We start from the raw sequence: 25,672 nt of genomic DNA on the forward strand, positions 1-25,672 counted from the left end.
GAACGAATGAATGAAGAGCACAAAGTCACTTCTTAAAGACTAAGGGGGAAGAAACCCCAGGCATCTGGGCTTCTAGTGGGGTCTCGGCCACTGCCTGGCTGTGTGACGTCACTTCCTTTGTCTAGCCTGTACTTCCCCATTCCTAAAATGAGGAAGTTGGAGTTAATTGGTGTTTCCATAACTGCCGCGTGCGTCGGAACCACCCCGAGGGCTTGTGAAAACACAGACTCCTGCCCCTCCCACCCTAGGTTCCTGGCTGATGGAGTCTCTGGGAGGCCTGAGACTCTGCATTCCTAACAAGTTCCCAGGGGATGTTGTTGGTCCTTGGACACACCTTGGGTACCCCGGACGAGACGGTGGGTCAGGGCCCGTCTTGCCTGGTCGGTCCAGGATCTCGAGGTTCCCCGGGTATGATGGGACGCGCACGGGAAGTCTTCTCTTTTTCCCCAGAGAGGGCTGGGTGCATCTGAAGGGGAGGGCCCAGGAGCCGATTTTCTCCCTCCGGTTTTTCCTGCGACAGCCGGGTTCCCCAGCCCGTGTCCTGTGAGACTCCGCCATCTACTGGATGCATCTAGCCCGAGCTGGGCCTCGGGCAGTGCTCTATTTAGTGTCTGCGGGAGGGAGGAACATTCCGGGGTGGGGGTGGCATCTCTCCCAGCTGGCCTCCGGGGAAGCAGCCTTTGTTAACATCTGGGCCATCTGACCCCTTCAGATGACTCAGCTTCCCGTTGGTGCCTGAATGAAAACAACATGCGCTTGTAAACATGTGGGATAAGTTTTCACCAAACTGTTACTTTTTAGCTTTTAAAAACCCAATGTCCAGTTATTTTAATTTACTGAACACAAGTGTTGGCAATGATGTTTACATGGAAAAGGATTGTGTATCTTTACAAAGTTTCACTACAGGTACTCTTTTAGGTGGTTGCATAAGGCATGTTTATTTTATTTTTTAAAATATTTATTTATTTGACAGAGAGAGAGAAAGAGCACAAGCAGGGGGAACAGCAGAGAGAGAAGCAAACCCTCCGCTGAGCAGGGAGCCTGACGAGGGGCTCGATCCCAGGACCCCCAGGACCCCCAGGACCCCAGGATCACGACCTGAGCCAAAGGCAGATGTTTAACTGACGGAGCCACCCAGGTGACCCCACATAAGGCATGTTTAAAGTGTGGTGATTCACTTAACAAACTAAGAAAAAAACCCCAAACCAATAGCACCGTCGGCAAGCATGTGCTGAGACAGACTCGCTTGCACACTTAGTGGGAGTGTGACCGGAAAGTAAGCCGACACCGGCTTTACAGTGCAGGGTGGGGGTTGGAGTGCAGTCTCTGGAACTGGTCTACACCTTGGTTTCATTGCTGGCCCCGGGGAGAACCTATGTTACATGAGTCAAAGCACTTTCTTTTTCTGGTCTTAATTTTTCCAGCCGGAAATAAAGAACTCGAAGACGGTGGATGTTTTTCAAACTTTATTTTTTTAATTTAATTTTTATTCTTTTAAAGATTTTTATTTATTTGAGAGCATGAGAGAGCGAGAGCATGTGCATGGGTGGGGGGAGGGGGAGGGAGAGGGAGAAGCAGACCAAGGCGCCCCGATGTTTCTTGAACTTGAACTTCATCGGAATCAGCAGGAGGGCTAGAAGATCTCAAAGTACAGAGATGCTGCTTTGGTAGGTCTAAGTACACCTCACAGTCCACATTTTTTTTCTTTTCTTTTTTAAGATTTTATTTATTCATTAGAGAGAGAGACAGCCAGCGAGAGAGGGAACACAAGCAGGGGAGTGGGAGAGGAAGAAGCTGGTTCCCCGTGGAAGAGCCTGATGTGGGGCTCGATCCCAGGACTCTGGGATCACGCCCTGAGCTGAAGGCAGAGGCTCAATGACTGAGCCACCCAGGCGCCCCTCACAGTCCACATTTCTTAACCAGCTCCCTTGTCAACTATGTGACACCTTGGTCATGTGCCCCTCCAAGTCTTAGCTTCCTCACCTGGGAATCTTCAAAGGGGGATTGCAGGTATTACAGGAGACGGGGCTGCACAAAGCTGTAGTTGCTCTCCTGAATCTTAAACATGCTCATAGCATTTGAAACAGTAATTAACTTGTAGAATTCGATTTTAAGAAATTAACCATATGATCAAAGATGATCAAAGATGGTTACATTGGTATTATTTATGATAGTGAGAATCAGGAAGCATTCCAAGCATCCAAGTAGAGGAATTATTTAATAAATTATGGTACATCGTGTGCTGAAATGTAATGCAGCTACCGGAAATTAAGTGTTTAAAAAAATCACAATCACTTTGGAAAATGCTCACAATATAATATTAAGAGAAAAAAGCAAAAGGCTTGGACATTATGAGATGATATCCACATGTTAAATATGTGAAGATGTGCTCAACAGGGGCAGGGGTGGGAGGTAGGGATTTGGGGTAGGGGGTTAGGCCCTTTCCCCTCTCCCTGCTATATTTGAGCCACTGGGGGCCCGGGGGCCTTATTTCAGTTTCTCAAACATGCCCCACTTTCTCCATCCTCAGGGGGCCTTTTACTGTTCTCTCGACTAGAAATCGCTTCCCTCCTAATTCGTCATTCAGGTGTCGGCTGCAATGCCATTGCCTCCCCTGGGAAGCCCTCCCTGACTACCCAGGCAAGGTTAAGCCCCACTGTTATAAGCACTTCTTCCACTATAATTCTTGTCCTTCCCTTTCACATGACTGTCAGCCCCATCACAGCACAGTTCTCCCTATCGTAGTCCCTGCTGTACCCTCTGCTGTAGGATACAGGCCGTAGTGCCTGGCACCCAGTACGGGCTCAATAAAATATTGCCACCAAGTAGACTTCGGTGACATCACTCAAGTTTTATTTGGGAGGCAAATTAGAATCAGGAGGGGACCTGGTGAGCATCATGTTAATCCTTAGGCCATGCTGTCCTTAAGCTCTGCAGACCTCGGGCAAGTCCTTTCCCCTCCCTGGGTCGTCCTCTAAAGAGGAGACGATTGGGTTTCCAGGAGCGGCAGATAGATTTTAGCTTCAGGGCCGCGTCTGGGATGTGGGTGGTTGTTACCCGACCACGGTGTCGAGAAGGATTCTGAAGCTGAATACAAGGTCAGTAGGAAAATGTGTCTGATCGAGTAACAGGGTCTGCGGTGGTGGAAGAGGGGCCGTAGTAGCCCGCCGGCCAGGCTTCGGCATCCTTGGAAGGAATTCTTAAGGTGTTGGGGGGGGGTCAGGGTTTAAACCCTTACGAAGTTTAAGGATCTGATAAAAATTAAGGCCAGTATTGCAAGCGCAGCTTCGTGCAGGGGCGGGTGGAGAGCTGCTTGTAACTTCAGAGCAGAGGCCGGTGGCTGCCCCGCGGGCCCTGGCCTGTCTCAGCTCTGCTGATGGGTCCTTCTGGGAATGGACTCGAGCGGCCAATAGGATTTCGCAAAACAAGTGGAATTCCTTGATTTTGTAATCAAACACAGTAAGGAACAAACGACACCCGTCCGTCCATCTGTCCGTCTGTGAGGCTGGATCTGTCCTGCGGGCCTCCCGTCGGCAACCTTCACCCAACGGCCCTGCTGGCTCTGGCATTTCCCGTGGGGCCCATTTGCTCCCCTCCTGTCCCTCCCAGTGAGGATAGCTGGAAACTTCTAGATGAATACACATACATCCCTCCCAAGGCATGGCCTTTGTGTTTCAGAAGAAGGAAACATGTGACTTCACATCCCTTCACAGCTCCCCCTGAAATCCCTCAGACTCAACCTTGGTTAGTTGTGAGGCCTTTTTTGGCTGGTTGTGGAAGTAAACAGCAGTAACTGACCATGTCCATAGGTGTCAAGTTACAAAAGAGAAGACACAGAATAAGACAGGTAGGACACTACTATTTTTGTAGATCAGAAAACACCTGCTGGTACAAAGGATAGTTCACCCTATCAGCATCGTTTACGAGGATACATTTAAAGTCAGAGAGACTTAGGGACCCCAGAGGTAACGCAGAGGGGTTACCTGTGGTGGGGGAGGGAGGAAAGGAGAGCAAAGTAACTCAGTACATCAGTAAATGGATGTAGGAGAGGGGCCTCGCGCAGAGTGCAAAGATGGTGAGCTACAGACCAAAGGGGTCTGCTTAAGACAGTGAACTCACCCAAGGGTCCCCCAGAACAAGTAATAATTTTCAAGGCAGACATTTTTGAAATCTAGAAAAATATAATGAGGAAGACAAAAATGCCCCCAGAACCTGCCACAGGGGAGGACATGGCCACCGCTACCTTTTCCCTGCGTTTCTAAGCTGCCACACATCCAGGCCAGAGGTGTTGAGGGACTCAGCGTGCCCATGGGGGCCCTGGGGACAGAGGAGACAGGACAGTTGAAGAGATACCCTACAGGGGTGATCAACAGAACTGGACTTTGGAGCTAAACTTTGGGCTCGGTGCCCAGCCCCCCAACGCAGGGGGTATTTCAGTCTGTTCCTTGCCCTTGCCGCCAGCCCCGGCAGTGGCAGTAAACAACCCATGCTATAAATAACAGCGTGGGCTGGGGTGAGCGCAGATCTGAGCCTCGAAGCATTCAGTAGTCGCCTGGGCCCTCATCAGGGGCTCAGACAGGGGTGCAAGCACAGGTGGGAAACAGCCAGGTACCTCCGGGAGCAGAACACGGGGCTTGGATTTTTGAGAAGCAGGATAGCACACTGGTTAAGCAACTGGGTTCTAAACACAGATGGACCTGGGCCGCTATTCCCAGTTCTGCCAGCGAACAGCTGTGTGGCCTTGGTCAAGGGACTTGATTTCCTTAAATCTCAGTTTTCCCACCTACTAACACAACCTAGCATTTACATGCAAAAATCGCAAACCACCATATAAATACCAGGGACAAGTGGAAACACAAGATATATAAGACAGAGAGAGATGTTGTCACTGACAAAGACTCTGTTGGAACTGTACTTGGGTTCCTCTGAGTCCTTTTTTCAAGTTGGCCTTGATTTTGGCCCCTGTCCTGTCTTAGGTCTGCCCAGCCAGGTCTTAGCAAAGAATCCTGCTAAATCATCTCCCCACCCCTGTTTCCTCATAAAGTTCCTCATCGCTCATCTTTGATGTCCAAGTCCTTGGCCTGCCTTCACCAAGAACCCTGTTAGGTGGGTTTAGCGTGCCCCTACGCTGGGGGTCTACTGTGAATGACTTTCTGTCCACCAACCCCTCCCCTTGCTCCTTGGCTGTGAATCCTCAGCTGTCTGTGCTGTGTTGGGAGTAGAGGCCCATCTCTCTCCCCTATTGCAGGATGCTTCAATAAAGTCTCCCCTACTGTTGATTTTTTATTTTTTTTAAAAAATTTATTTATGTTTGGGTGAGAGAGCACGAGCAAGAGAGAGCAGGAGGTGGGGAGGAGCAGAGAGGGAGAAGCAGACTCCCCGCTGATCAGGGAGCCCTTTGGGGGCTCAATCCCAGGACCCTGGGATCATGGCCTGAGCCAAAGGCAGATGCTTAAAGGACTGAGCCACTGAGGCATCCTTTAAACAAGTGTCAAAATACTTTTTAACATCCCCAATCTGAAACAAAAAAATGTAAAAGTTAACCCAGGAGAAAACTGGTATCAGGCAGTAAATCCTACCCTTGCATTGTAAACTCCATACTATCCCAGTACCTGGCACGAAGGCCCAACCCAGGGTAGGCCCTCAGCAGGGATTCATCCAATAAATAAAAGCGGAGTGTCGTTCATGAAAAGCTGTTCAACATCACGGATCATCAGGGACATGCAGATTACAACTACAGCGGCATATCACCTCCCACCAGTCAGAACGGCTAACGTCAACGGCACGAGAAACAACAGGTGTTGGTGAGGATGCGGAGAAGGGGGAGCCCTCTCGCACTGTTGGTGGGAACGCAAGCTGGTGCAGCCACTCTGGAGAACAGTATGGAGGGTCTGCAAAAAGTTGAAAATAGAACTGCCACGTGATCCAGCAATTGCCCAGAGGCTTACCCAAAGAACACAAAAATACTGATTCAGAGGGATACCTGCACCCAGATGTCCATAGCAGCACTGCCTACAGTAGCTGAACTACAGGAACGGTGCCAGGGTCTGACTGACGACTGGATAAAGAAGATGCGGTGTAGGGCGCCTGGGTAGTGCAGTCGTTAAGCGTCTGCCTTCGGCTCAGGTCGTGATCCCGGAGTTCTGGGATCGAGCCCCACATCGGGCTTCTCCGCTGGGAGCCTGCTTCTTCCTCTCCCACTCCCCCTGCCTTGTGTTCCCTCTCTCGCTGGCTGTCTCTCTGTCAAATAAATAAATAAAATCTTTAAATAAAAAAAGAAGAACATGCGGTGTGGACAAACACAGTGGACTGTTCCTCAGCCATGAAAGAGAAGGAGTTCTTGCCGTGTGCGGCGTGACGTGGATGGAGCTAGAGTGCCATGCTAAGCGAAATAAGTCAGTCAGAGAAAGACAAATGCCGTTTCACTCATATGAGGAAAGTAAGAAACAAAACGAAAAAGCAGAGGTAAAAAGAGGGAGAGAGAGAGGCAAACTAAGAAAGAGACTCTTCACTCTAGAGAACAGACCGATGGGTACCAGAGGGGAGGTGGGTGGGGGATGGGGGGAATGGGTGATGGGGGTTAAGGAGTGCACTTGTAGTGAGCGCAGGGTGAGGCAGGGAAGTGCGGAATCACTACACTGTACACCTGAAACTAATATTATGCTGAATGGTAAATACAATAATAAATAAAAGATAAAAACTTACAAAAAAAAAAAGTGGAGTGTCCTTGGGATGGTAAAACTAATAGGGGCCAGAGTGTTGAAGAGCTGAGTTCCTTCTGCTCCGTCAGCCGGAGAAGGTGGGACAGTGTGTAGAGAAGGAGCCCCATGGGCAGGAGGTCCGTGTCCAGGCCCCAGTTCTGCCCCCGAGCTGCCTCTCTGAGCCCGTCTCCTCACCTGTAAAATGAACAGGAGGTGGTAAGAGGTTTTTGTTGTTGTTGTTGTTGTTGTTGTTTTTAAATTCTTTTTAAGTGTAATCCATGACAAATTCACTTTACATCACGACCCCGTCCACTTCTATTACTTACATGTTGCATCGAAAATTGCAATGTCAATTTCAGGAAATGGTAAGAATCCTTACGATGCGGGATACCCTCTGACATTGTCATTTCTATCCTACCTGCTTCTACTCTACTCTATTTCACTTTTAAAAAATGCTCTTTGTAGCCAAAGAAATAATTTTGATCACCCACCGAGGGGTCGTGATCTGAAATTTGCCAACCACGCCTTAGAGGGTCTCCCGTCTCCACCTGAATTTGAGGCTGCCCACGTCCTCCTGCCTCCGCGCCTGGGTTCTGTTCTGCCAGCCTGCAGGCCCATCCCTCCTGCTTACCTATCTGATCTTGGCTCTTCCAGGCCTAACCCAGGTCCTTCCTCCCACAGGGAGTATTCTTTGCCACAGCCCAAGTCCCACTTCCGCCTGTGCTAAGGACAGTGGAGGAATGAAAAAGGCCAAATACACATTCAGGGTCCAGGTGAGTCGGAGTGAGCAAGACTCAGCGAATAGGGACCGTGAGAAGGCAGCTTATGAAGGGGTGGGTGACAATCTCCTGGAGGAGGGGAAAGGAGCCCTTTTTTCACTCCCCAACTGCATCCCTGCCTGAAAGAATTCAGGGGAGTGGAGGAAGGGGAGACAGAAGGTTGGGGACAAAATGAGCTGCTCGGCTGGGGGAGGAGCAGGAAGGACTGTCCTCTGAACAAAGAGGGGCCTGCATCCAAGGTCCCAGTGCAGTGGTCAAGGGAAATGGGTCAGAGGGAGGCACTTCCTGTCGCCTGGCTGGCTGGGCCCCTGGTGATTAAGCAACCCCGGGGTCAGCAGCTGCCGTTTCCACTCTGGACAGAGGCCAAAGTGTCCAGTTGGCTGGATACTGCTGACCCAGAGTTGGCTAGAGAAGCATGGATTGGTTTATCCTGAGCCTTCCAGGAAAACAAAGTTATTTCATAGTATTAAATCATCAACTGAATAGTGACAGACACTCTCCCCTTGACCAAACTCTATTCAAGCTCCCCTGAACTTTAGGATTTCTGTGTTCATTTCTTTTTTTTTTTTTTTTAAAGATTTTATTTATTTATTTGACAGAGACAGCCAGCGAGAGAGGGAACACAAGCAGGGGGAGTGGGAGAGGAAGAAGCAGGCCCATAGCAGAGGAGCCTGATGTGGGGCTCGATCCCATAACGCCGGGATCACGCCCTGAGCCGAAGGCAGACGCTTAACCGCTGTGCCACCCAGGCGCCCCTCTGTGTTCATTTCTGCATTGTCCGGTTGCAGCAAGAATCTCATTAGGTCAGATTAACCAGAATCCCTCCTTACTCCTGCTGTTTCTTCTCTGTCATTTCTTATCCATGGACCCCCACCCTGCTGCCCCTTCTCACCTTCCGTAAGTGTTGTGAATAATTTTCTTTAACAATAGCTTGCAAGACCCACGAGTGGACATAGGAAACAGTCAACAAGCGGGGGGGGGGGGGGTGGGGAATCCTTGGCTGGATGAGGAAGCAACAGTGCAGGGATGAGCGACCGAGTTCTAGTTCTGGCTTCATTGTGGCCTTCTGATTTTGAACATGTCTAGGCCTTAGCTCCCTCTTCCGTAAAATTAGAGAATGGGATGGCCTATCCAGTTCTGACTTTCTGTCGGTATCTAAAAGTGCCTGGAGTGTGTGAGAGGAAAAGTATAGTCATCTCTGCGTGGTGAGCTGTGTACCAGGCACAGAGCTAGACTCATCACAGGTGTTCTCTCATCTCATCCTCACAACACTTAGCAGTCAGGATTTTTTTTTATGCATGTGATGTTATATATGGAAACATAGCACAGTATTTCCCAGGAAGGAGGTAGGACGAGCTCCAGGTGCTTTGGGTAAGTCCTTTGTGCCTTGGACTCTTACCTTCACATGGTCCTGAGGCCAGGAGGTAAAGCTCTTCCCACCTCACCCCAGAATTCCCCGTCTCCTGGTCTTTCCAGAGCATTTATCATCTGCAACCCACCATATATTTCACTTATTAGTGCATTTGTCTGTTTCTCCTCCTTGAGACAGAAACTCCCCCAAGGTGGGGATCCGTGTCTGTTCTGGTCACTTCTGCGTCCCTGGTGCCAAGAACACTGTTTGGTACATATTAGGTGTTCAGCTAATATTTGCTGAATGAAGAAATGAATGAATGAAATAGCTGAGCTGGAGGGAGGTTAAATGATTTACCCAATGTCATCCAGCCAGCAAGGGGCAGCGCTGAAATTCAAACCCAGAACTGGGACGCCCTTAGACTCAGCCCACTTAAGCTCTATCCCGTAAGTGCCTCATTCATTCCGAGAATGTTTAGTGAGATCCTAATTCCTGCTGGGCACTGTTTTAGATGCTGGGAATAAGGCAGTGACCAAAAATAGACAAAAATCCTTGCCTTGCTCACATCCAGGTATCCTCCCACGTGGAAAGAGGTGTGACTTGAGGTTGGGAAGGGGCATGCAACGCCCGAGGCTCCTAGTAACGTGTATGGTAGACAGGACTCGTTGATCAAGGTCTGGATACTACTGTCAAAGCTCCTTAAAGGCAAGACCCATGTCTTAATTAGTCTCTGCCCCTGCACAGCATCCAACCCAGCTCCAGGGACTGAACCGGACCTCTGGGATAAAAATGGGGACAGCGTGGATTCCCCTTTTAAGCTGAAGCACGACGGCAATTACACCTGCTCCTAAAAACATAATGAAAACAAGAACACCTTTTAAAAACAAGTTTAAAAACATTCTCAACACCTCCGAAACACTTTTAACCCAAGCTTCTATCCTGGGCATTAAAACACAACCCAATGTTTTCCTTCTGAGAGTTTGCAGATGTGGTCACATCTGCAACGAGAAGCAGGGAGAACGAGAAGCAAAGAGTCTTTGTGACTCCGTCAGACACTCCCTGACACATACCTCAGGCTGGGAAGGAGGCTTTCCATGTCTCAAGTGGCAGAATCTGACTTGGCGCGGGGGAGGGGGGGAGGTGGGTATTTGAAAGCAGAATTCTCTCAGGCCAAGAAGTTCTGTGGAAACTTGTTTTCACAGAGTTCTCTTGTTGTGGCCTGACCCAGAAATTCTGGGGAAGTTCAAGAGAAATTTGATGTTTTGAAGCGGCTGCCCATGAAATCAGGCCCAGAAGCTACCCTCAAGCTGAGGTCCTGCTTCTAGAAGCCTGGAGAATCTAAATAGTTTCCAGGGTAGCAAGAAGGGAAATTCTTCAGGATGTTTTTGTTAGCGAGTTTGTCCTTCTTTTTCCACAGTGGGTAGCACATTTCCATAACATGCTGACACTGAACCAAAATAGAAGAATTTCTCAAATTCATTTGACTAGTGCTAAATACAGCTAAAAGAGCTCATTCTACTCATGAGCAGTCATCTGAGATTTAGCCAATCGTAAATGTAAGCTCTAAGTTATAACTAATAACATTTGACATTCATCTGAAACACTGAGGCTGGCAAGTGTACGTGGATAGTAAGTACAACACTTCAAAGCATAGCTTTGTATTTGGACAGGTTGGGTCTGAATCCCAACTCCATCATTCGTAGCCATGGGGACACAGGTACAATAATCTCATCTTTTTAAACCTCAATTCTTTCTAGTAAAGATTAGGTAAAATAAGAATTCTGGATTCCCAAGGTTATTGTCAGGATGAAATGAGTGTATCTACATATTGCTTGGCTATTAAGTCCTCGATACATGTTAGCTATTGTGGTACGCAGCCTCTAAAATGGCTCCCAGTAATCCTTGCCTCCTGATTCCCAACGTCTGTGAAATGTCCTCCTCTTGACTGAGGGCCAGACTCGGTGACTAGCTTCTAACAAACAGAATATAGCGAAAGTGATGAGGTGTTAGGGACTGGGAAGAGCCAAGACAAACTTGCAAACAGAAGAACAGAGTCTGAGGTCTCACACTTCCTGACTTCAACACTTACTGCAAATCTACAGGATTCAAAACAATATGACACCAGCATAAAGGCAGGTCTGCAGATCAACGGACTAGAATACAGAGCCCAGAAATCAATCCTCATGTGTAAGGTCAAGTGATTTTCAACAAGGGTGCTGCCGAGATCATTCAGCAGGCGACGGGCGATCTTTTCCACACACGGTGCTGGGAAAACTGGAGATCCCCATGCAGGAGAATGAAATTGGACTCTCGTCTTATATGATAGACAAAAAATAACCCTAAATGGATAAAGGCCTAAACATAAGAGCGGAAGCTCTTAGGAAGACTTGGAATCAGAGCTTCACCACATTAGATTTGGCAATGGTTTGTTGGATTGTGACACCGAAGGCCCAGACAACAAAAGAAAAAATAGGCAAATTGGAATTCATGAAAACTAAAAACGTCTGTGCATCAAACGACACAATCGACAGAGTGAAAAGACAACCCGAGGTCTTTGGGTGCCTGCTGCCAGCTCCAGGGCCCTTCTGATGGACGTAGCGGGCACAGGACTATGGGATATCCCAGTAGATCTCAATTGCATTTCTACTAGATTTTAGGGGTAGGTAAGCAGATACATCACCTCCTATTTCAGGCAAGAGAGGCTCTTGTCTGGGCCTCACAATTTAGAAGGCCCCTTATCACAACCTCACATAAGATGAATTTATGGAAAATAAGAGGTAAAACTGAAATACCAAAATCAGATTTTTAAAAAAGATTTTATTTATTTATTTGAGAGAGAGAGAGAGCAGGAGAGAGCACAAGCCAGGGGCAGGGAGAGAGAGAAGCAGGCTCCCGGCTGAGCAGGAAGCCCAGGGCGGGGCTCGATCCCAGGACCCTGGGATCATGACCTGAGCCAAAAGGAGTCGCTTAACTGACTGAGCCACCCAGGCTCCCCTCAAAGTCAAATTACAAAAAATGATTGTTTTTTTTTTTTTTTTTAAAGATTTTATTTATTTATTTGACAGAGATAGAGACAGCCAGCGAGAGAGGGAACACAAGCAGGCGGAGTGGGAGAGGAAGAAGCAGGCTCATAGCAGAAGAGCCTGATGTGGGGCTCGATCCCAGAACGCTAGGATCACGCCCTGAGCCGAAGGCAGACGCTTAACCGCTGTGCCACCCAGGCGCCCCCAAAAAATGATTGTTAACGATGAAGTACACAAGCAGGTCATTATCACCCTTCCTCGAAATGAATAGAGGAATGCCAACTAGAGAGTCTGAGCAAACCTCATTCTGTCCGCCAGTGGTTGAATGGCTCTGTGGCCACGTGGGTTGCTCCGCAAGACAACAGCACGTGGGCAGATCTGGTCCTCGGGCCGGCACGACACAGCCCTCAGCATCCACTCTTCTGCTCAGCACTGCGCAGGACCCAGGGAAATGCTTCTCCACATCCCCACAACCTTGGAACCAAAGGCAACGTCACTCCGATGATAGGAAGGTTTGAGGTTAATTTTGTTGTTATGAATGTCCATTTGACAAAATAGGAATATAGAACAACTTTAATTTCGCTTGTCCCATTTAAATATTTAGACAGATGATATGTGGGTTTCCATTTGTACCTTTACCTCAGACCCCATCTATGTCAATCACGTGTAATAGTGTGTTTAGAAAGAAGATCCACGGGGGCGCCTGGGTGGCACAGCGGTTAAGCGTCTGCCTTCAGCTCAGGGCGTGATCCCGGCGTTGTGGGATCGAGCCCCACTTCAGGCTCCTCCACTATGAGCCTGCTTCTTCCTCTCCCACTCCCCCTGCTTGTGTTCCCTCTCTCGCTGACTGTCTCTATCTCTGTCAAATAAATAAATAAATAAAATCTTTAAAAAAAAAAAAAAAAGAAAGAAGATCCACGGTATAAAGGAGTATTGGGGCGCCTGGCTGGCGCAGTCGGTGGAGCACGTGACTCTTGATCTCTGGGTCGTGAGTTTGAATCCCACCTTGGGTGCAGAGATTACTTAAATTAATAAAACTTAAAAAAAAATAAAGAGGAATCTTTATTTTACTTTTTTTTTTCAAGTTTTTTTTATTGTGGTAAGATACATATAGCATGAAGTTTACCAAAGTAACCATTTTTAGGTGTGCAGTTCAGTGATTAGAACTTTATTTATTTATTTTATTTCAAAGTAGGCTCCACGCACAGCCTGGAGCCCAAAGTGGGGTTTGACCACACAACCCCGAGATCAAGACTGGAGTCGAGATCAAGAGTCAGATGCTTAACCGACTGAGCCACCCAGGCGACCTGATTAAGTACATTTTTATTGTACAACTATCAGCACTGCCCACCTCCAGGACTTTTTCATCTCCTAAAACTGAACCTCTATACCCATTAAACAATAACTTCCCATTCCTGCCCCTCCCCCACACCCCCCTGCAGCCCCTGAGGCTCTGGTAACCACCCTTCTATTTTCTCTCTCTGATGTTGACTACTCACGAAACTTCATGTAAGCGGAATCAAACAGTGTTTATCTTTTGGTGGTTGGTTTATTCCACTTGGCATCAAGTCTTCAAGTTTTCTCCATGTTGTAGCATATATCAAAACGTCCTGCCTTTTTAAGGCTGAATAATATTACATTGTATGTATATACCACATTCTGCTTATCCATTCATTCGTCGATGTATACTTGGTTGCTTCCACCAATAAGCTGTTGTGAATAATGCTGTTGCGAACAAATATCTGTTCAAGACCTCACTTTCAATTCGTTTGGGTCTATACCCAGCAGCGGCATTGACGGTTCATGTGGTAATTCTATTTTTAATTTTTTCTGGAACCACTGTATTGTTTTCCGCAGTGACCATAGCAATTTACTTTCCCACCAACAATGCACAAAGATTCCAATGTCACCATATCCTTGCCAAAACTTGTTATTTTCTGCTTTTTGTTTTTGTTTTTATAATAGTCATCCTAATGGTCGTCAAGTGGTACCTCGCTGTGGTTTTGGTGTGTATTTCCCTAGATCAGTTATGAAGAGCATCTTTCCAAGTCTTTATTGACCATCTGTATTCTTTGGAGAAATATCTATTCAAGCCCTTTGTCCATTTTTGAACTGGGTTGTTCTGTTGTTGATTTTTAGGAGTTCTTTATATATTCTGGATCTGAAGCACTTATCAGATACACGATTTGCAAATATTTTCTCCTATTCCATAGGTTGCCTTTTTACTCTATAATAGATAGTGTCCTTTGATGCACAGAAGTTTTAAGTTTTCATGAAGTCCAATTTGCCTATTTTTTCTTTTGTTATCTGTGCCTTTTTTCTCAAGATTTTATTTATTTAGAGAGAGTGAATGGGGGAGGGGCAGAGGGAGAGAGAGAATCTCAAGCAGATTCTGCACTGAGCTTGGAGCCCCACCTGAGGCTCAATCCCATGATTCAGAGATCATGACCTAAGCCGAGATCAAGAGTCAGAAGCTCAACCAACTGAGCCTTTGATGTCAGAATCCAACAAATCATTGCCAAATCTAACGTGGTGAAGCTTTTATTCCACGTTTTCCCAAGATTTTTAGCTCTTTTGTTTAACACTACCTATCTATGGGGTTATTTTTTATCTATCGTATTAGATGAGAGTCCAACTTCATTCTCCTGCATGTGGATCTCCAGTTTTTCCAGCAACATGTGTGGAAAAAGATTGTCCTTTCCCTGCTGAGTGGTCTTGGTGCCCTTGTTGAAAATCATTTGACCATATATGTTATGGTTGATTTCTGGGCTCTCTATTCTAGTTCATTGATCTGCAGATCTGTCTTTATGCTGGTGTCATATTCTTTTGAATCCTGTAGATTTGTAGTAAGTTTTGAAATCAGAAAATGTGAGACCTCCAACTTTGTTCTGCTTTTCTTGAAAGATTGTTTTAGCTATTCAGAGTATTTTGAAATTCCATATAAGTTTTAGAATGGATTTTTCTATTTCTGAAAAAAAAAAGCCATTGGGAGTTTGATAACAATTGCATTGAATCTGTAGATCACATTGGACAGTATTAACATCTTAACAATATTAAATCTTTCAATCTATGAGCATTGATATCTTTCCATTTATTTATGTCTTCTTTAGTTTCCTCTAGTAATGTTTTGTAGTTTTCATTATACAAGTCTTTCACCTCCTTGGTTAACTTAATTACTAAGTATTTCCTTCTTTTTAATGCTATTGTAAATGGAGTTGTTTTCTTAATTTCCTTTTCATATTTTCATTGTTAATGTATAAAAATGGAATTGATTTTTGAGTGTTAACTTTGTATTCTGCTACTTTTATACTTTGTATTCTGCTATTGAATTTATTTATTAGTTCAAATAGTCTTTCAGTGGAAAACTTAGGGTTTTCTACATATGGGATCATATCATCTATGAGCAGAGGTAATTTTACTCCTTTTCAATTTAGATGCCTTTTATTTATTTTATTTTTTTGCCTAATTGCTCTGTCTAGGACTCCCAGGATTATGTTTAATAGAAATGGTGAAAGTGAGCATCCTTTCCTTGTCCTGCTCTTAGAGGAAAAGTTTTCAGTCTTTCACATTTGAGTATGTGTTTGCTGTGGGTTTTTCATATATGACTTTTATTATGTTAAAAATAATTTACGTCTATTCCTAGTGTGTTGAGTGTTTTTATCATGAAAAAGTGCTGAATTTTGTCAAATGCTTTTTCTGCATCAATGAAGATGATCATGTGTTTTTCCTTCATTCTGTTAATGTGGTGTACTACACTGATTGATTTTTGTATGCTGAACCATCCTTGCATTCCAGGAATAAATTCCACTTGGTCATGGTGTATAATTGCTTCACTATGCTATTGAATGCAGTTTGATGTATTTTGTCGAGGGCTTTTATAGAAATATTCATAAGGGAAACTGGTCTGCAGTTTTCCTTTCCTGCAGTGTCTTTGTCTGGATTTGATAACAGGATATTAAAGGATGAGTTACGGGGGTGCCTGGGTGGCTCAGTCGTTAAGTGTCTGCCTTCGGCTCAGGGCGCGATCCCGGCGTTATGGGATCGAGCCCCACATCAGGCTCCTCTGCTGGAAGCCTGCTTCTTCCTCTCCCACTCCCCCTGCTTGTGTTCCCTCTCTCGCTGGCTGTCTCTCCCTCTGTCAAAAAAATAAATAAAATCTTTAAAAAAAAAAAAAGAATGAGTTACGATTTTTTCCCCTCCTCTTCATTTTTTTTTTTTTTTGGAAAAGTTTGAGAATGATTGGTGTTAGTTCTTGAATATTGGTAGAATTTACCAGTGAAGCCATTAGGTGGAGGGCTTTTCTTTCTCAGGAGAGTCAATCTCCTGATTAAATCTCCTTACTTGTTATAGGTTTAATCAGATTTTCTATTTCTTCATGATTTAGTCCTGGTAGGTTTTTTGTTTCTAGGAATGTTTCCATTTCATCAAAGTAATACAATTTCTTGGAGTACAAGTGTTCATAGTTCTCTCATAATCTTTTTATTTTTGTAAAATTGGTAGTGAGGTCCCCACTTTCATTACTGATTTTAGTAATTTTAGTATTTTTTTTAGTCAATCTAGTTAAAGTTTTGTCGATTTTATTGATTTTTCCCCAAAGAAACAACTTTTGGTTTCATTGATTTTCTCTCTCTCTCTCTTTTTAAAATTCTCTATTTCAGCTATCTCTGCTCTAATCTCTATTATTTCCTTTCTTCTGCTAGGTGTGGGTTTAGTTTGTTCTTCTTTATTTCCTTAAGTTGCAAAGTTAGATGGTTGGTTTGAGATCTGTCTTGTTTTTTAACATGCTTGTATCTAAACATTTCCCCCTTAGCACTGCTTTCACTGAGTCCCAAAGTTTTGGTAGGTTGTACTTTCATATTCATTCGACTTTCAGTATTTTTACATTTCTCTTGTGATATATTCTTTGACTCATTGGCTGTTTAAGAGTGTGTTGTTTATCTGTCATGGCCATGTGTACAGTTAGTGTTGTAGTGAGAGGGTGAAGACCCTGAACCAGAAGGTACGTGTGAACCATCTCCAGGCCTTTTGCAGGGGGGCCTACATGGGGTTAACACTGAATTTAAACTTGCCATAGTATATAAGCTATATTAATTATGTGTTTTGCCTAAAATTGCCAAAACACAGTAATGGTATATAGTGGTATAAGACCTTGAAAAAAATGTATATATTGTACTTTTCCTCTGTGAATGGGAGAGCCATTTTTAGTGGGTGACTGCCATTTGAAGACTCAGTTGGATGTATGTATACCTGAATCTTTCATGTGTCTGTTGGCCATTTGTATGTCTTCTTTGAAGAGATGTCTGTTCACGTCTTCTGCTTATTTCTTGACCGGATTATTTGTTTTTTGGGGTGTTGAGTTTGATAAGTCTTTATAGATTTTGGATATGTCACTTTAAATTTTATTTTTTATTTTATTACTTTTTAGGGGCGCCTGGGTGGCACAGTGGTTAAGCGTCTGCCTTTGGCTCAGGGCGTGATCCCGGCGTTATGGGATCGAGCCCCGCGTCAGGCTCCTCTGCTGGAAGCCTGCTTCTTCCTCTCCCACTCCCCCTGCTTGTGTTCCCTCTCTCGCTGGCTGTCTCTATCTCTGTCGAATAAATAAATAAAATATTAAAAAAAAAAGATTTTATTCATTTATTTGAGAGCGAGAAAGCGAGAGACAGAGCATGAATGGAGGAGGAGGGGCAGAGGGAGAAGGAGAAGCAGACTCCCCACTGAGCAGGGAGCCCATGCGGGGCTCGATCCCAGGACCCTGGGATCGCGAGCTGAGCCGAAGGCAAACGCTTGACTAAGCCACCCAGGCGCCCCACGCCACTTTAAATTTTAAACTCAATTTTGATTCAGTGATTAAAATTGGTCAGCCCAGGTAAGAATCAGAACTCTAAACTTGACTGACAGTTGAATGCTCTGCTCTCCCTTATTCTGCCTTCCGCAGACTATAGTTTTTGACTATACTAGAGTTTCTGACATCTCTGGGATTGCCAGTCAGGCAAGAAAGTTCCACCTGGACCAAAAATCTTGTCGGACGGCTTCGTGTTTCCTGGCTTGCTGGATACCTAAGCTGCCTCTGTCTGCCGTGGGCACTGCTGGGGGCTCTTCAGCAGCTCCTCCTCATGTGTTCGCCTGGTTGCGCTTTCTTGGCGATGGGCGCCGTTCCCCTTAGGCTCACTGCTGCCGGAGCTCCTTCAGCTTCCGCCTCTTCGAGGTATCCTTTTGTGGCGGCATGTACCCTCGTGGGCAGGATGCACCTTCGTGGGCAGGAAGCCTTTGAAAATAACCCCATATATGGAGAAATAGAAATGCTCTGGTTTTTCTTTGCTTTTTTTTTTTTTTCCTAAAAGGCATTAAGAATATATGTGAAAGTTTATTGGGCTGATGATAGCCTGGACTCAGAAAGGCTCCCATCCCACAGCAAGCTGTATCTTGAGCCCTTCCTGGGAATATGGGCCCTGGAGACTATGGCAGTGCGGTACAGGGGCCACGAGCAGAACTTTCGGTATCACACTCACCCCGGTTTGAGTTCTCTGTGTGTGGCTTTGGGCAAATCATTTAACCTATTTCTCTGAGCCTCGGTTTTCTCATCTGTTAAATGGGGAGAGAGCTACTACTGACCTCGGTAGGGTTATGGTGAGAATTTAATAAGATAATGCATGTAAATTGCTTAGCACAGTGTCTTGCTCATAGCAAAGCACTCAATACTTCATACTATTATCTCAGGAGGGGTGCATTTAGCATATGCCAAAGATCACACCTTTGAATCCTACAAGGGAACAGTTATAATAATATAAAATAAAGATATATCAGTTAAAGGCAAGGAGATGACGTAAAAATTCAGCCACGGTGAACTGGAGTCAAGAGATCAGACTGTCCTTGGGCAGGCTGCTTCTCCCCGTCCCTTAGAAGCCATGGGTTTAACGGAGACACTCCTGGTGTCTGCTGTTCTCACGAGTGGGAGTTACTCCGTGGAGTCAACTAGACCAAGCACTTTTAATCATCTATTAAAACTATGTCAATCTGTGCATTTTTTCCTGTCGTGGCAAAACCCAGTCTTTTGTGCCACCGAAGCTTAACCCACAGACTTCCTAAACCCGAGTGGTCAGCCAGAGGGCAAACATTGGCCTGCTGGAGTCCGTGGAAAAGTCCAGCCGTTTGTCAAGTGGACAGCTACGGAGGTTGTCAGCCATGAGGAACAAGCAGGTCGTACTGGCCTCAAGCTTCCCTGAAGAAAGAGCTGCCCCACAGGCATATTTCTTAAGACTGGGGGCAATACCTAACTTGTGGACCATAAAACAAAACTTTTCAAATTGACTTTTTGACTAATTCTTTTCTATGTTAATTCACCCATTCCTCGGACAGATCCAATGTCCGAGAAGCAGCTGTAAAGAACCAGGAGGGAGACTAGTATCTTTACAGCCAGAAGCCTGAGACATGACTTTTATGCCCTGATGGTACGGGTGTAAGTCAAAAGTCTTACCTACATATTTACAGTAGTAGTTTTACCTCTAGGAATTTATGTAAGGGAAATTTATTTAAGAAACATGCTCACAACATATTGAGTTTAAAACATGAACAATAAGAGTCAGGTAATAAAAGAATATGTACCACTTATTACCATAAATATACATATATATATATATATATATATATATATATATATATATATATATATATAAAAGCAATAACCCAAAAGCTCAGTAACAGAGGGCTTTCTAACTCCTTGTTCTAAGTACTTCAAAGACATCGATTTGTTTAATTCTTACGCTGTTAGGTGCCGTTATTATCCCCATTTTACAGATGAAGAAACTAACGCGCAGAGAGGTTGGAAAGCCTGCTGATATCATATGCTAGCAAGCTGTGGAGCTGAGACTGTGGGCAGGCTCTGGGGTCTGTGCTCTTCCCACTGCACACTGCCTCTCAGTATGGAAAAAAGACTGGAAGGACATTCCCTTAAAACCTTAATAATGGTTATCTCTGGGAGGTAAGACGCGGAGTGATTTTTTTGTTGTTGGGGTTGTTGTTGACCTGCCTTTTCTACAGTTAATACATGTCACGTACGTAACAAGTTTCAGATAGATCTTTGTTGCAGGGGTGCCTGGGTGGCTCAGTCGTTAAGCGTCTGCCTCCTGCTCAGGGCGTGATCCCAGCGTTCTGGGATCGAGCCCCACATCAGGCTCCTCTGCTGGGAGCCTGCTTCTTTCTCTCCCACTCCCCCTGCCTGTGTTCTCTCTCTCTCTGGCTGTCTCTCTCTCTGTTAATAAATAAGTAAAATCTTAAAAAAAAAAAAAAAGAAGATCTTTGTTGCAGACCCCAAGCAAGTCTCTCTGAGCTTCAGTTTCTTCCCCTATAGAAGGGTAATAATGCCTATCCTGTAGCACTAATGCCAAGATTGAGTGAGGTAATGGATGGGAAAAAACTCTGCTATTGTAGATGTGGAATATGTTAGCAATGCGAGGTGCTACAATAGAAGGCAGCTTAAGAGAAAAATATCTACAGGAATTCAGTGATTGTCAAGCTGAGAAAACATGGTGGGAGCTTGAGTGGCTTCGTATCTCACCGGATTCTCTTTTCTTTTTTAAAGATTTTATTTATTTATTCGACAGAGATAGAGACAGCCAGCGAGAGAGGGAACACAAGCAGGGGGAGTGGGAGAGGAAGAAGCAGGCTTCCAGCGGAGGAGCCTGATGTGGGGCTCCATCCCAGAATGCTGGGATCACGCCCCGAGCCGAAGGCAGATGCTTAACGACTGAGCCACCCAGGCGCCCCTCATTGGATTCTCTTTAGAGCCTTCCATGATACCTAAAGATAGTGTGTCTCTTCTTTGTGCCATGGGTGTGAATAGTCGGAAGACAGCGCTAGTCATGGTCTTAACTAGGAGTAGATGGCTCCCATGGTCCACTCTTCTTTTCAGTGAGTATTGGGTGTTCCAGATTTCCTTTCCTTCTCAGTCCAGCTGCCAGCCTGAGGCTTTCTGGGTTGTTATTCTCAAGGTGGCTGCCCATCTTTCCGTTCACACAGCATCTGGCCTGAAGTACTGAGAGCTCAGACCTTGGAGCGGGCCAAGAAATGGAGAGCTTGGATCAGACTAGCAAGGAAATTGAGGGCAGACCCCAGCAGTCCACCTGCCTGATGAACACTTTAAAAAGCTGACCTAAAATAACCTTGGGTGCTCTTTTTTTTTTTTTCTTTTTTCTTTTTGGTGGTTGTTTGGTATAATCACCACCTTGAGGATTACAGAGGACAAAGGGGGTCCCCTTCATACACACATTCCCACATCAGGGGACTCCTCTTAGAAGAACTTAGAGCAATAGTTTGAAACCAGAGTAAGACTTTGAAGTCAGCTGCGTGAGTGAAGCAAAACCTTATTTCTACCTTCTTAGGGTCTCTGGCCTGAGAATTAAACTGACAGAAGACATTAACAGGAGAAAAGCACATGTATTTATTTCATATAAATTTTAAGTGATAAGGACATGAAGACCCAAAGACGTGGCAAAGCCTAAATGCTGTTATAAGAGGTTGAACAAGAGATACAATTGTGGAAAAGTAACTGAAATATATGGGGAGTCTAAAGGAAGTAAGAGTTATTTTGACCAGGTCTGTTTGTACAGAATTCTCTCGGCCTCCGCCCCCTTCTCTGGTGATAATGTTTCTCTTCTCCTGGTGTAGGAGGACATCTTTCACATGGGAATGTTCTTTTTTGTTTTCAGGAAGAAAAAGGGAGGAGAGGTCAGAGTGACCTTCTGCACCTGCTGTTTTTCAAGTGCCTTTAGTTCAAAATAATCCTTATGCCGAGGTGGCAGAATCCACCCTTTAGCCGGCATTGGGGCACCCAAGCAGCCATCCTCAAAGATTCTGATTCCAGGGTGGGAGTCCATGCATCAGAATCCTTTCAAGGTCCCGAAGGTTGAGAAGCCCTAGGTCAGAGTCACGGAAGTGTGGGAATTTAGCATCGACTTCCTGTACCCCATTTAGTGATTATCCTGAATTGGCTGTAATGGCTGAGAACTGATTTGCAACGGCTCGGGAATGTGTGAGCAACTGGGAAGGCCAGCAGATGCTTCCCCAGGAAACACATTCACGGGGTGTGGAGGGGTGTGTGTTTTGATACCAGTCTGGCAACAAGATTCAAGCCCTAGGGCACATCAAAACATCAGACAGGCGTTCTACTTTGCTTCCTCGGCAAGTTCCAAGAACTTGCTTCTCCTAACTGAAATTAGCCATCAACTGATGGGCCTGCAAGCAAAGTTGTACTCGGAATTCACATATGAGCCCGAGGAACATAAATAATCAAACCAGCTTGTTTTGAGTTAGACAAACTGGGAGGTACATGATACAGCCTGAAAGCCAGTGGGTCCGACTAGAGACGTGTTTGAAATGTGTGGCAAGCCTGCGTGATTGTCTCACCGCCTTGCCACTCCTGGGGTTTAAAATACAACGAGTATCAGCCTGCAATTTGCCAATCCTGCAAAGCCAGACTTTCTGATTCACCTTTTTGCCCCACTTGTACTTACAGATTAGGTAGGTAAACTTTACGTAACAGATTCTGTTGATTTAGGCTCCCACTGGTATGTAATTAAAAATGCATCCTCCTGGGAAAGGATTTCAGCGAGTGTGCAAATCCCTTTCCTTTTCCCCTCCATGCCAGGGAGCCCGGGTTCAATGTAACCCACACTCTGTAGAAATGCTAGCAGGTTCGTTTTTGTGTTTACAGTTGGCATTGTCTGTCCTTGACTCTCAGGGGGAAGAACTGAGGAAATGAATCTCCCCAGACACCCAGCTTTCTTCTCTGATAAACTGTCAAGGGAAGAGCCTTTAAGTCTTTTACAGCTGGGATGGAGCCTCGTTCACTGTTGTATCCCCAGGGCTTGGCAGAGCGCCTGCCTCGAAGAAGGTACCAGATAAATCTTGGTTAAATAAATGTTTTGTATTAAACACCCACATATTTATTATGCATTTGGCTCCCAGCACTGGTGGCTGATTTACATCCTGAGAGCTGTTTCTTTCTAGCACCATTTTCCCATTTGAACTGACAACCACTGATTGGATTGTGTTGGTGGCACCAACTTTAAAGACTAGCAAGGGATAGGCAGAGGCGGCATGAGACGTCCTGAACAGGGTATGTTTTTGGCTCCCACTCTCCAGTTCAGAGCTGTTACCAGCACTCGGTAAATATTAATGAAAGATGAGGCTGGAGCTATACGGAGAGGCTGCTGGGAGTCTGGGGCATGGTTAAAGGCTTTAACTGTGCTCTCCTGAGAGCAGCCTGCCTCTGACCGGGCAGAAATGGAGGCTTCCTGCCTTAGCAGCCCCGGCAGTCCCGGCAACAGCCACTCAGTGTCTTCTCTGGGCACAGTGCCTTTCAGGCACTGGGGAAGACAGAGATGACTCAGATATGAATGCTGCAGGGGACACAGAGCCTGGGCTCTGGAGTCTTAGCATGTGGCTCTCGGCTTTAAATTTTATGGGCCTCGTATTTTTCGTCTGTACAGTAGAGATCAAAATAGCACCTACCCCATAATTTGTGCAGAGGAGCAAAAAACAATGTAGCACAGGGAAGGGGAAGGCAGAGAAAGTATCCAATACATTGTGTGTGTTTATAAGTGTTCAGTATACTACCTATGTGTTTACACAGGTAAGGATCGGAGAAAAGGCCAACTGAATTCTGTAATACAATTTGGAGCCAATGAAGTGTTTTTTTTTTGGTTTTGTTCTGTTTTTAAAGCAGCACAGTCAGGGGTGCCTGGGTGGCTCAGTCGGTTCAGTGTCAGCCTCCCGATTTTGGCTCAGATCATGATCTCAGGGTTGTGAGATTGAGTCCTGCATGGGGCTCACACTGGGTGTGGAGGCTGCTTAAGATTCTCTTTCTTCTTCTCCCTCTGCCCTCCACCTCCCCCAAATATAAATAAATAGATAGTAACACAATCAAATTGGTGGAGAGTAGAGAGAAAGGAGGATGGGGTGGGAGTTCTGGGGATGAATTTGAAAGACATTTGGATGATATGAATAAAAAAGAATTAGACCTACTGAATGGGAGGAGATATTTGCAAATGACATACCAGATAAAGGGCTAGTGTCCAAGATCTATAAAGAACTTATCAAACTCAACACCCAAAAAAACCCAAATAATCCAGTCAAGAAATAGGCAGAAAATCCAGACAGACATTTCTTCAAAGAAGACATACAAATGGCCAACAGACACATGAAAGAATGCTCATCACTCAGCACCAGGGAAATACAAATCAAAACCACAATGAGATACCACCTCACACCGGTCAGAATGGCTAAAACAAACAAGCCAGGAAACAAAAAATGTTGACAAGGATGTGGAGAAAGGGGAACCCTCTTACACTGCTGGTGAGAATGCAAGCAGTACAGCCACTCTGGAAAACAGTATGGAGGTTCCCAAAGAAGTTAAAAATAGAGGTACCCCATGACCCAGCAATTGCACTGCTAGGTATTTACCCCAAAGATACAAATGTAGTGATCCGAAGGGGCACCTGCACCCCAATGTTTATAGCAGCAATGTCCACAATAGCCAAACTATGGAAAAAGCCCAGATAGCCACTGACAGATGAATGTATAAGAAGATGTGGTATATGTGTGTAGACACACACACACACACACACTGAAATATTACTCAGCCATCAAAAAGGATGAAATCTTACCATTTACATCGATGTGGATGGAACTGGAGGCTATTATGCTGAGCAAAATAAGTCAATCAGAGACAATTTCATATGGCTTCACTCATATGTGGAATATAAGAAACAGCACAGAGGATCACTGGCGAAGGGAGGGAGAACTGAATGGGAAGCAATCAGAGAGGGAGACAAACCATGAGACACTCTTAACTATGGGAAACAAGCTGAGGGTTGCTCGAGGGGCAGTGGGTGGGGGATGGGGTAACTGGGTGATGGGCATGAAGGAGGACACGTGATGTGATGAGCACTGGATGTTATATACAGCTGATGAATAACTGAACTCTACATCTGAAACTAATGACGTACTATATGTTGGCTAATTGAATCAAAATTAAAAAGAACACATTTAGAGATATAAAATACACTTTCATGTAAGTATTCAGTGAGACAGAATATGTAACATGCAGTGATAAGCACTTAGCATTTCATAAATCTTTGCTATTAAAAAAAGAATTAGAAAAGGAAAATGCTGAGACTGAAACCAGCCTGTTCACTTTACAAACCATTATATTAAAAAAATTCATAGTAAGGGTCTTTTCTGAAGTTAAAGTCTTGAACTCATTAAATACAGCCTGGTTATTATCTGGCCAGATGTCTAAGCCAGCTTCTTGAGTTTTTAGGAAACAGATTACACTTTCAGTAAGCTAGCAGGTGCTTATTATACACATCTTATTTGACTATAATATGATTAGCACCAGAAAGCCCCATGCTCAAAAATATCTCTTCTATATATTTTACCAAATTAATTTGATTAACAAACTTCTCTTTTAAAATGCAGTAGTTTAAGGAAGTTTTCTTAAAAAAACATAAGGTCCATGGCTAGAAAGACATGGGGGGGGGTGATGGTAGCAAAAAACTGAAGATTAAAAAACGAATTATGTGGGACCTATACAAAGTATATATGAATCCTGCCACGAACATGTTCAAATGTTAATAGAATTTGGCGTTCTCTTTTAAAACACTCATTTTGGGCCGCTTACCCATTCACCCTGAAGAAGTTGCCCTTTCCCTCTTCCCTGCACCTCGCTGGCATAACCAACGAAACTACAGCTTTACTCCCCCTTTCCACTTAAAACTGGGCAGAAAGGGGAGGGAGTAAGGGAGCCCAGTTCTCTCAACA

The 25,672-nt window shown here is 45.0% G+C and overlaps 1 long non-coding RNA gene across 5 annotated transcripts in view; it reads right to left on the reverse strand.

Annotated features, from left to right (window-relative positions):
- Positions 1–25,672, reverse strand: part of LOC109490175 — a 26,423-nt gene continuing 751 nt past the window's right edge. The window contains exons 2-5 of one of the 5 annotated variants that reach the window (XR_004621514.1): positions 24,517–24,653; positions 6,706–6,896; positions 335–735; positions 1–142 (exon numbers count right to left, since the gene is read on the reverse strand). This is a non-coding gene — a long non-coding RNA (uncharacterized LOC109490175). Of the gene's footprint in view, positions 143–334; positions 736–6,705; positions 6,897–7,027; positions 7,697–24,516; positions 24,654–25,672 lie in introns of those variants that run through there. The other 4 variants (XR_004621519.1, XR_004621517.1, XR_004621518.1 and 1 more) reach the window with 4 other exon arrangements.

The sequence above is a fragment of the Ailuropoda melanoleuca genome, chromosome 2 (genome assembly GCF_002007445.2).
Source record: "Ailuropoda melanoleuca isolate Jingjing chromosome 2, ASM200744v2, whole genome shotgun sequence".
Taxonomy (NCBI): Eukaryota; Metazoa; Chordata; class Mammalia; order Carnivora; family Ursidae; genus Ailuropoda; species Ailuropoda melanoleuca.